The sequence below is a fragment of the Chiloscyllium plagiosum genome, unplaced genomic scaffold (genome assembly GCF_037043375.1).
Source record: "Chiloscyllium plagiosum isolate Xiang-an unplaced genomic scaffold, Cpla_swu_hap1 HiC_scaffold_16, whole genome shotgun sequence".
Taxonomy (NCBI): Eukaryota; Metazoa; Chordata; class Chondrichthyes; order Orectolobiformes; family Hemiscylliidae; genus Chiloscyllium; species Chiloscyllium plagiosum.
The window spans coordinates 44,594,771-44,607,358 of NW_028270154.1; the positions used below are offsets into that span (position 1 = coordinate 44,594,771).

Below are 12,588 nucleotides of genomic sequence, written 5' to 3' on the forward strand. Positions count from 1 at the left end.
TCTTTTTCTTTGGTAAATTCACTTCTGATCAAATTCATTACTGAATTAGCTCATTGTAACAGATCATTAAATTTGGTCCAGCGTTGTAAATATTCCTCTGAGATTTGGCTGAACACAACCACATTATCTATATATATATATAAAAAAAAACTTAGTTGCATAATCCTTTGATGATTTAATTGATTAATCTTTGAAAACATTGCTAGCTCATTTTTTCATTCTAAATGGTACGATTTACCTTGAGAAAGTCCATCCAAAAGTACAAAAGCTGATATTTCTTTGACAGTATTGCTCAGTGGAATTTGCCGACATCTTTTAACAAGTTGATTTTTTAAACAAATTGTGCTTATCCAATTCTCACAATCATGACATCAGATATGACTTCAGCTTTGTTCCCACATTAACTTTGCAATAATCTAAACGCAATCACCGTGATCCAACTTGATTTGGCACCATCACATTAGGTAAATTTCAGCTACTATGCCTAATTCAATAATGTTATTGGCCATTATAAACGTAAGAGTTTCTCTCACTTCACTTAACATCTCTGGCCAGAATCTGTAAGGATGTTGTTTTATTAGGAATTCATCATCTACCTTAACATCATGTATAGACAAAGACATTTTCTCTGTTCTATTTCCACTAAATTTATGAGTCTGTAATAGTTTTTTAAAGTCACATCAATAGTTTTTTTGGGGGATAGTGAAATATGTCATGTAACTTTTCAAGCACCTTAGTATTATCCAATCTGATTTGTTTTCAAATCCTTCTGATATATTAGTTTTACTTCCTATTTATTTCACCACTATAAATATACTTCTCACTTGACTATCCTCCCTGCCAAAGTATCACTTTAACATCTGAACATACATTTCTTGATTTTCTTTTCCTCCTGATTACATAATTCGGATCATTGAGTTTTTTTTCGATTTGATAAGGTCCAATGAACTTTGCTTGTAATGGCTCCCCAGAAACAGTTAACATTACTAACACTCTTCAGCAACTAAATGAATTACTGCCATTCCGATCCATTGGCACTTGAGGTGGTCTCCATTATTTGATATTTCGGTTTTCAAATAATAATACTAAAGTATTCATTTTGATTCAGTTTCTGAGGAATCAGTTCTTTAAATTAGTAAGGAGTAGATCAAACAAACATATACACACATCGTGGTTGTTTCTAGTTAACAAAATAGGTGACATCCATTCTCTGGGGCAATGCTTTCACCAGTAGGAGTCAAATTTAAACAAAGTTTGACAGTTATCTATCAGTCATCATCTAACTGGTGTGTTCTCTATGGCAATGCCTCTACTAATCTGTTTACTTGCCAACTAATCAGCACGTTCTGCTCAAAGAGTACAAATTGTATCTCTCTTTTACTGTGAATGTCCTGATGCATGCAAGACCAAAAGCTTCAATGAATGTGTCTTTTTTCAGAAACTCTTAAATTCTGTACTACCTATCACCTGTTGTTGTCAAGCAAAAACTACACCATGTTTTGTATGAAAACTGCCTCTTCTTGTCTCTATAGTGGTGTATCCTCTACCCTTGATGATTAGATAGGGGCTTATATAGATCCTTAGAAAAGAGGATTGCCTGTCTGGTTGGAATGCACAATCACTCTCAGAGGTGATGTTATAACTTAATTTTGATCAATTTTCATTATAATTGTTAAGTTTCCGTTGACCATTTGATTTTTTAAAGTTTTGTTCCTGTGTGCCATCAAGGTCTATCTAATGTGCTAAAAGTTTATTTAAAAGAATGGAAAGGAGTATTGGTGACAGTCAACTATCCCAGCCTCAGGTAACAGAAGACATGGTGTACTGAAAATACAAAAGCACTAATGACACACACATTTGTAACTCATTGCTGACCATCTCATAGTTTATACAGACACCAAATTCATATTTTAGGGTGGTGACCTTTATTTCTGTTCTGTCTCCAACAAAGCTTCTAAACCTGTTGATCATCTCCTGCATTTCATGTTTTTACTTTTGTAATACTTACCTAACTCACTTGATGGAAGACTAACAGGATTGAACCATGATTTGGAGATGCCGGTGTTGGACTGGGGTGTACAAAGTTAAACATCACACAACACCAGGTTATAGTCCAATAGGTTTAATTGGAAGTACACTAGCTTTCGGAGCGACACTCCTTCATCAGGTGATTGTGGAGGGCTCGATCGTAACACAGAATTTATAGCAAAAGTTTGCAGTGTGATGTAACTGAAATTATACATTGAAAAATTGATTGTCTGTTATGACTTTCATCTGTTAGAATGCAGTGATAGTTTCACTTCTTTCATGTGTAAATCACAAAACCCTTTTTTTTAAAGTTGCATTCTCGGGTTAGCTGTTAACAATGGTGATAGCTAGACAATATGTGAAGGTGTTAGCCCCCTGTGTTCTCTGTCTATGACCTGATGTTTAGATTGATTCTAAACTAAAAAGTGAGATAACAGAGTTTTACATAAATTCATGCAGTTTTTGAGCTCAGAGTTCTACATGAATGTATTCAGTTTTTGAGCAAAGTGCAATGTAACTCTGCAAGTACAAATTCACCACACAAAATATATGTGTGCATGTGGGTCTTTGTCTGTCTGTGTGTGTGTGTCTGTCTGGGGTGGGGGCTGTGAGTGAGAGAAAGTGTGCATGTGCGTGTGTAGTGAGTGCAGAGTGTCTTAAGTCTGTGACGGGGTGCATGTGTGAGTGTGGGAGTGTGTGTGTCTATAAGGGTGTGTGTGGGTGTCTGTGTGCACGTCTGTGTGTACCTGTGTCTGTGTGTATGTGTGTGTGTGTGTGTGTGTGTGTGTGTGTGTGTGTAGGAATATCTGTGTGTGTGTATAGTGCAATGGTGATCACCTGTAATGTGACATGAACCCAAGGTCCCGGTTGAGGCCCTCCCTATGGGTACCGAACCTAGCTATCAGCCTGTGCTCGGCCACTTTCCCCTGCTGCCTGTCCCGAAGTCCACCTTGGAGAATGGTTGCCCGAAGGTCCGGGGCTGAATGTCCTGGACCACTGAAGTGTTCCCCAACTGGGAGGGAACCCTCCTGTCTGTTGATTGTTGTGCGGTGCCCATTCATCCGTCATCGTATCCTTTGCTCAGTTTCCCCAATGTACCATGCCTCCGGGCATCCTTGCCTGCAACGTATAAGATAGACAATGTTGGCTGAGTCACATGAGTACCTGCCATGTACAAGGTGGGAGGTGTTCTCACGCGTAACGATCGGTGAAGATGGATCGAGAGAGACAGCGAGAGTGAGAGAGAAAACAGCAATGGGGCAAACAAGGAATAGCCACAATCAATCCTGAAGAAAGCTCGCTGGACCCCAAAATGTTGATTCTGCTTTCTCTCCACAGATGCTGCCAGGTCTGCTGAGTTTCTTCAGCTATTTCTGCTTTAGTTTCAGATTTCCAACATTGACAGTTCTTTGTTTCTGAATTGAATTTCTTCCAACTTGTGACCTTAAAATGATTTCCGACTGAAAGGGTAATAGGTTTATTGATCCATGGATACCATCAATCACAGAGTGTATGACTATAATGCCACAGATGAGCTATTCAAGCTATATACATGATGTTTTATCAAAACAATGTGTTTTACTCAACTTTTGTTGGCCACATTCATAATACCTGTGCTCTGTTGACCAACACCAGTAAGTCACCTAGTTTTATTTTAAAATATTTGCTTGTGCTTTGTGTGGAAGTTGTCTGTTTTGGGGCAAAATAGAATCAGAATGGTGAGAAATTGAATCAGGCGTGGTCATAGCAAACTGCAGAAATACACATTTTCTTGGACATGATAAAATGTGTCTCTAAATTGAGACACATTATTGATAGTGGACCATGTTCCTTGTTTTTGCTCAGACTTATTAGAATTACATCAATTAGGTAGAAGTGGGTTCTGCAGATGCTGGAGATTAGAGTCAAGATTAGTGTGGAGCTGGAAAAGCACAGCAGGTCAGGCAGCATCCAAGGAGCAAGAAAATCGACGTTTCGGGCAAAAGCCCTTCATCAGGAATTATCCTGCTGAAGGACTTCTGCCCGAAACATCGATTTTCCTGCTCCTCAGATGCTGTCTGACCTGCTGTGCTTTTCCAACACCACTCTAATCTTGACTCTTATTAGGATTACATGCAACGTGAGTTTGTTTAGCATGGGGCTAAATATAATAATTTTAAGCTCTACATGGGTCTATATGATATATATGACATTCCTCATGAAATAATTTACTATTGCTTTATTTTTATGTCAGGATATCAGATTGATGGTGTCTTGTGGTGCATTAGTAGTGTCCTTGCCTCTAGAACCAGATCACCTGGGTTCAAGTCCCACCTGCTTTAGGGGTGTGCAATAACATCACTGAACAAGTTGATTAGGAAAGTATCTATATCTGATTGATAGGTTATATACTAAATTGCATGATCTGATAGGAAGAAAAGAAATGCATTTACACTTTTCATGATTAACATATTTTTCAGCCAATAAATAAATTTTAGAAAAGTAGCCACTTGCAATTTAGGAAATGGATAACAACTTTTTTTTTAGTTATTCATGGGATGTGGGCATCACTGTCCAAGCCAGTTTTTATTATTCATCCTTACTGGCCCAGAGGGCAGCTAAATGTCAACCACATTGCCATGGGTCTGGAATCACATGTAGGCCAGATAGGTAAGGATGGCAGTTTCCTTCAATAATGGACATTAGTGAACCAGGTGGGCTTTTCCAACAATCAATAATGGTCTCTTGGTCATCATTAGACTCCTAATTCCAGATACTTATTGAATTAAAATTCCACAGTCTGACATAGCAGCATTTGAGCCTAAATCCCCCAGAACATTACCAGGGTCTCAGGATTAATGGTTTAACAATAATATCATGAGGCCATCACCTCCCCTATTACAATCAACTACAATGTAATAAAAAAACCCAAGATGCATAATAGGAGCATTATGGCAGATGACTAAATATTTGATTTATTGAATAGGTTCTAATGAAAATCATAAAAGAGGGAAAAGAAAGGCAGAGAAAGATGGAGGGAAGGTATTCCAGAGCTCAGGGTCTGGAGACTGAAGATGCAGCCACCAATGGTGCAGCAATTATAATGGAGAATGCTCAAGTTGCCAGAATAAGGAGCATAGATATGTTGGAGGGTTAGAGAAGGTGAAAAGTGAGGCTATGGCTATTTGAAAACAAGGATAAGAATTTTAAAATCAAGATGTTGCTTGATTGGAAATCAGTAGAAGTCAGTGAGCACAGGGATGTTAGGTGAACAGGACTTGCTGCAATTAAGACACAGGCAGTGTAGGTTTGTATGATCATAAATCTATGGAAGGTAAAATGTGGGAAACCATCCAGTTGTACCTTTGAAGTCAGCTTCAGAGGTAGTGATAGAATGAATAAGGGTTTCACCCATAGGTGAGCTGAGATGACAGGTAAAATTGGATCTTACAGAGATGGGAATAAGTGATCTTATGAATATCAGGGCTGAGGCTCATGTTGGGGTCAAATGTTATATCAAGGTTGCAAACAGACTATTTTAGTTTCAAATGTTGCCAGGGAGAGAGAGATGAAGTCCGTAGCTAGGGAATAGAGTTTGGAAGTAAAAATAATCAATAAATACTAAGATGACTCAATTAATTCATTTTGGTTGATTACTTTATTTGACGATAACATTGTATGATAATTGACCTGCAGAACATGTATTTCAAAATAAATGGGGAGATATTACTGAGTAGAAGGAAAAATCTACACTAGGAGATTACCACTCTATCACTGGCACACCGCGCATGCAAGAATTCATTGTTCAACAGACATACTAGAGCAACTGTAACTAATTTGCAGTAATTCCCATCTCAACAACTCAGTCGTAAAGTGGCAGCACCATCACCTCATTCCCTGTATTTCAATTCCTGACTTGGACATGCATTATCATTTCATTATTTTTGGAACAAATCATGAAATTCCCTGACTGTAGTTATGCAGCACTATAATTACAAAGATGTTGCAATTCTAGAATGCTTAATGCTACTTTCTTAGAGTATTTAAGGTTTGGCATAAAGAAAGAAATACTTGAATTTATATAGCATTTTTCAAGACTGTGGAATGTCTAAAGTATGTTGTAGTAAACTAAGCACTATACTTCCAAAGTGAAACCAGTGTAATAATGTAGGAAAGATCTCCACCAATTTCTGCATGGCAAGCTCTTCAAAATAGTACTATGGGTCTTTTGTGTCCATCTGAGTTGGCAGACAGCACCTTCAACAGTACAGCACACCTCCATACCACTGTCAGCCTGGAGTTGTGTGTTCAAGTCCTGGAGTGGGACTTGAATCCACAATTCTTTGACTCAGAAGCAAGACTGCTATGAACAGTGACCACAGTTGATACCCACACAAAAGGAGTATGATCACAGCAGGATCTTCTGCATCTAAAAAGCAAAACAAAGAAAAAATTCTGTGAATTAAAACAGAATCAAATACTTTTTAACTGTGTCTAGCGTCATTATATGTCACTTCCCAGAATCCAGAACAAATATAGCACCATCTGCTGGTGGAAATATCAATGGACAAAATTCAATATCCATATTGCTGAAACTATCTGAAAGATAATTGTACTAGATCTTGTTCAAAAAATAACATTAATGATTATGCACAATTTGCAAATTAACTAGAAAATTCATGGGATTGAGATATCAAGAGATTAACTGAGATCTGCAGAAATCTATAGAAGATGCTTAATCATTATACCATTCTATCATTTGAATCAACTAAAAGGCATGTGTCATTCGGCCTCCTAATTTTTTAAGAACTTAATGGATTTGTATCTAATTACCCATTAAACGTACCAAAGATAATTCAATCTTTCACAAGGTGCAGATGTTGCTGGTTAGGTCAGAATTTATTGCCCTCAGTGTGGTGGTGGTTGAGTGGCCTTCTAAAGCTGCAGTTCATGTGTGTAGGTACCTCTACATTGCTGTTAATATGTGTTGACAGAAGCAAAAAGAGGGAAAAATTCACTTGACCTTATCGTCACCAATTCACCTGTTGTGGATGCATCTGTCCACGACAGGAGTGATTGCCACAAAGTCATTGTGAAGATGGAAGTCCTTTCCTTATACCAAGGGCACCATCCAAAGTGTTGTGTGGCATTGTTATGGGAAATAGGACAGATATTGAACAGATCTGGCAACTCAAATCTGGGATCCATGAGGCATATCAGCAGAATTGCATTCAACCACAACCTGTAGACCCGTGGGCCCACATATCCTCACTCTACCATTAAAATCAAGCTTGTGGCTTCTTTTGTGGTCCAGCAGTTAGGATTCAGCTATGTCGTTTTTGGACTCTTGAAGCTGCATGGGTAGGCAGGGGGAGACAAGAGTTGTGAAGAAGAGAAAATAGTTTCAAACCTGATAACAAAGAAATAGTCTGCTAACTGGAAGCTAAGAAAACCTGAAGTCACTGAGGTAATGAAAACTTTGCAAATGAAACTGTAATCCCTCGTCCGTATACGTTCAAAAGGTCTTATATGAGGAATGAGACAGTGGATGCTTCCATTGTAATGAACATTACATCAATTACTAAATTAAAATCTGATGAATCTCCTCTGCATCCTCTCCAATGCAGTTATGTCCTTCGGATAGCGTGGTGACCAGAACTGCACACATTATTCCTACTGTGATCTAACCAATGTTTTATAAAATTGTAACAAGACTTCCTTGCTCCTATATTCTATGGCCATGGAATGAAGGCAAGCATACCATGTGCTTCATCACCACGCTGTCTACCTGTGCTGACACCTTCAGGGATCCATGGAGTTGCACACCAAAGTCCCTTTGTTCCTCAGTACTCCATAGGTACCCACCACATTCATTGTGTAAATAGTCATCCCAAAATGCATCACCTTGCACTTATCAGGGGTTAAGTTTCTTCTTTCACTACTGTGCCCATTTTACCAGCTGATCAATACAAGACCATTGATCGCACTGTTAACACCACCACCAATTCTCGAGTCATACAGTCATATGGCTCGGAAACAGACCTCTACAACTTACTAATTATATCTTCTATATCCAATTCCAAGTCATTATGTTATTGTTATGAAGATGTGAGTGTACTGGACCTTTAAGAGTTAAAAGCTAGCAAAAACTACCTGACAGCACCAAGTGTTATGAAAAAAAAGATACAATGTAACTTGTGCTCCAGGTACTGGGGTAGCTGGTTGCCTGGAAATGACAAAACATATTCGAATCAGGCCAATCAATTTAAACTATACCCCCAAAAATACCAAATGCCAATCCGGTTTGGCTTTTAGGATAGTCAATATACTAAATTCAATGACACAATCTGATGCTTTGGGGGGGGAGAGGTATAAGACCAAGGAAAATTGAACACTTGAGAGGAGAACTGCCCAGCGACCAGCATGTAAAGACCGTCTGGAAAATAACTCTATTAAAAGGTACCTTGATCAATCAGTAACTTGCAAAGCAAAAGCCCCCCAAAAGAAGACAGGTATACAGAGAAAACTGAAAGCTGCCTGGTTTTGAGATAAGAAGTTTGTAAATCTTTATTGGGAATTTTATCAGACTAGTATTGTAAAAGGGGAAGGTAAAAGATAGGTTAGAGGAAGGACTTGTAAATAGTTGTTAGTTAATTATTCTCTATCATACTTTAAGAAATAAAGTTGTTAATATTAACTTTAGTAGTTCTTGGCCACTTGAGTTTTCACAGATTACTGCACAGGACAAATCTTTTTGGTGTTGCTGGTTTACAATAAGCAAGAGAGTTTACCCCATGTCTTAACAGTTATGGACCATACTAGACCCCCTCAAAACACTTTAAGAAGGTAGCCTAGAACCTAACTTTTCTAGTTGTTATAAGCAGATGTAATGTGAATATTCCATTTAGTTTTAAGTCAAACCACTCAGTTTTAAACAAAACAGAATTTATTGACACATGAACAAAAGTAAACCAAATTTAGAACATAACTAATTGAAAACCCAACTGACACGAAAATGCAAAGAGCTGTACCGATTTCCTGCAACATCCCATAAACACACCCCTTAGCAAAAAGATAAATTCAAACACAAATTCTTGGAGGAGAGAGATGTCAGAGAGAGAGGGGGGGTCAGCATGGAGCTGTTTCTTTGGGTTCCCAACCAAAACTAGAAAAAACCCTGAACTGGTATAGCTGGCCACTTCCCTTTCAATGTACAATGTACATGAAAGCCTTTCCCGATTGTTGACTTAGGCAGCATCTGTTAGCCATTATTAAAGTAGTCAGTTCAGATATTTCAATACAGTTAAAACGTCTGATTCATATCCGATTCCATGTTTGGAAGACTACATTGAAAAGGTGGGATAAGCAACTTATATTTCCAAGTTGGACTTACTTAGGGTACTGTCAGGTACCTTTGTCTGAAAGAGCAAAGTCAATTTCAGATTTCATAATGCCGAATGGACTGTATGAAAAACGTGCCAGCCGCATTTCAAAGGCTGACCAATAAGATCATTTCTGGATTACCCAATTGTATGGTATATATTGATGACCTGGTGATTTTTAGTCACATGTGGAAGAAATATTTGCAACATTTATCAGAATTATTTGATTGACTTCGGGAGGCAGGCTTGGTGATAACCCCGGCTAAAAGCGAATTTGCCAAAGCTCAAGTCACCTTCCTGGGCCATGTTATTGGACATGGACATATGGCCCACATGGAATGCAAAAACAAATTTAATTGGGAAATTTCCCATACCATTGATAAAAAGAGCAGTACTAAAATTCCTGGGATTGAGTGGATTTTATTGGAAATTTGTACCAATTCTTAGCAGTGTGGCAGCTCCACTCACTGAATTACTAAAGAAAGGCAAGAAATTTCAGTGCCTTCCTGAAGAAGGGCTTATGCTCGAAACGTCGATTCTCCTGCTCCATGGATGCTGCCTGACCTGCTGTGCTTTTCCAGCAACACATTTTTCAGCTCTGATCTCCAGCATCTGCAGTCCTTACTTTCTCCTAAGAGATTTCAGTGGACAGTGGACTGTCAGGAGGCATTTGACAGCCTGAAAGCTGCCACCTTTCTAGTGCTCTCTGTGATTCTGGATAGTATACAGCAAATTTGAATTGTTTTACTAATCTAGTCCCATTTGCCAACATTGAGCCCATATCCCTCTAAACCCTTCCTATTCATATTCCCATCCAGATGACTTTTAAATGTAGTAATTGTACCAGCCTCCACCACTTTCTCTGGAAGCTCATTTCATACACGCACCACCCTCTGCATGAAAAAGTTGCCCCTTAGGTCTCTTTTAAATTTTCCCCCCTCATTCTAAACTTATGCCCTTAGCTCTAGACTCCCCTACTCCACAGAAAAGACACCACCTGACGCCTGGAGGAAGAACCACGCATCTTCCACCTCGGGACCCTCCAACCCGATGGCATCAACATGGATTTCACCAGTTTCCGCATTTCCCCTCCCCCCATCTTATCCGACCTTCCAACTCGGCACCTTCCTCATGATCTGTCCATCTTCTTTCCCACCTATCCACTCCGCCCACCTTTCTGACTTACCACCATTACCCCCTCCTCCATCCAACTATCGTGCACTCAGCTACCTTCTCTGCAGCCCCAAGCCCTCACCTCCCATTTATCTCACCATCCCCTCAGCTCACAGCCTCATTGCTGAAGGGCTTTTGTCTGAAACGTTGATTCTCCTGCATCTCGGATGATGTCTGATCTGCTGTGTTTTTCCAGCACCACACTCTCGACTCTAGTCTCCAGCATCTGGAGTCCTCACTTTCATCTTGTCTATTTATCCTATCCATGCCTCTCATGATTTTATAAACCTCTATAAGATCACCCCTGATGCTCCAGGAAAAAACAGCCCCAGTTTGCTTATCCTCTCTCTATTGCACAAATCCTCCAAGCCTGGAATATCCTTGTAAATCTTTTCTGAACCCTTTCAAGTTTCACAACAGCCTTCTGATAGGAGGGATACCAGAATTGCACACAATATTCCATACTTCTCAAAACCCACCTCTGACCAAACTTTTAATCACCTAACCAAATATCTCCCTCCAAGGCTAGGTGTCACACTTTGTTTTATAATGTTCCTGTGAAGTCTCTTGGTATTTCATTACACTCAAGTCACTACATAAATATACATTGTTGTTGTTATGGTTACATTTTATTTTTAAAAAAATCCTAACCTTTTAAATCAAGGTGGTTTCAAATTTTGTGCAATTCCTGGAAATGACAAGATTTTATAGATATGTGATATTTGCGGTTAACCTCATATACCTTACATAACTGCTACAAACTTTGCATACCTTAGAAGATGATCACCTCTAGAATATGTGCATATTTAAGGTGGTAAACAGATGAACAGAAATACGTTAAAGTGAAACAAAGAACTGCAGATGATGGACATCTGAAACAAAAACAGAACTTGTTGGAGAAACACAGCAGATCTAGTATGCTGAAAGTAGCCCATGTGATTACATGTCCCGGGGTGTGGGGATAGATAAAGGTCTGCTGTGTTTCTCAAGCAATTTCTATTTTTGAATGAAAGTACATATCATTTTTAAAAGTCATCTTATTTTTGGATTGTTCAGAATTTTAAATGTATCATTTTTAACTATAGGTATATTCCATTATTTAGAAGTCTAGAAATGGTAAAATGCAAGAAGTTAACCAACTAGTTTTCACTCTGCTACAAGCTAAAAGCATACACTAGAGGTTACATGGAGACAACTACATCCAGAGATTTAACATTACTTTTTTTTACATGTTGAACAAAATGATGCAAAAACAAACAATAATGTTGGAACAATATTGGTATGCAAATGTCAGAAATATATTTACCACTAACAATAACCAACAGATACAAATCCAAAATATTAATTTATAACAATACAAATTCTGTTATTAGGCTTCCACTTTCTTCATTATGGCTGTACTCAGTCCATTACAAATAACTGAAGAAACATACTGTTGATTCAATCAACCTGTCACTAGGATGTAGGATTTATTTGCTTAATATCTATTGGCACTGAAATTCATAGATAATGTTATTCAATTGTTGGACAAGACTTTGATCTTATCAGTTATCTGTTGTTGCTCACCTTGCAAACATGATGCAGAAATAAGGTGCGTCAACAATGTTCTGTGGGACATCAGGTATCCTGATGAGATCAATGCATACTTTGTATTGCGAAAACTTCTAAACAGACTAAAGGCTATCAATTTCAGAAATGGAAAGTACCTGGTTTCCCTCAAATTATTGTGGAATGGCAAAGTATCTCAAAAACTTGAACAAAAGCTGAGGAAGTCATTCCATATTGCTACTAAGCAGTGGCAACGTGAGTGCATTTGCCAGTAACATTACATTGCTGTCAATCCAAAAAGAAGTTCTGTTGACCAGATGTTGAGAAATGAATTTCAGTGCCAGTTCAATGTCAGCCAGTGATTGTTAATCACACACATTTCAACCTATTTAAAAACAAAAATAAAATAAATACAGTTCTAATGCAAATACAGAATTAATGCAGAATATTAAACTGATTATTACATAGGCTATGTGGC

General features: G+C 38.4%; 1 long non-coding RNA gene across 8 annotated transcripts in view; it reads right to left on the reverse strand.

Moving 5' to 3' along the window:
- Window positions 1-2,112: 2,112 nt before the first annotated feature.
- Window positions 2,113-12,588, reverse strand: part of LOC122556660 (uncharacterized) — a 39,051-nt gene continuing 28,575 nt past the window's right edge. For 6 of the 8 annotated variants that reach the window (XR_015759747.1, XR_015759745.1, XR_015759740.1 and 3 more), the window contains one exon: window positions 10,540-12,495. This is a non-coding gene — a long non-coding RNA (uncharacterized LOC122556660). Of the gene's footprint in view, window positions 3,148-4,113; window positions 6,437-10,539; window positions 12,496-12,588 lie in introns of those variants that run through there. The other 2 variants (XR_015759746.1, XR_015759742.1) reach the window with 2 other exon arrangements.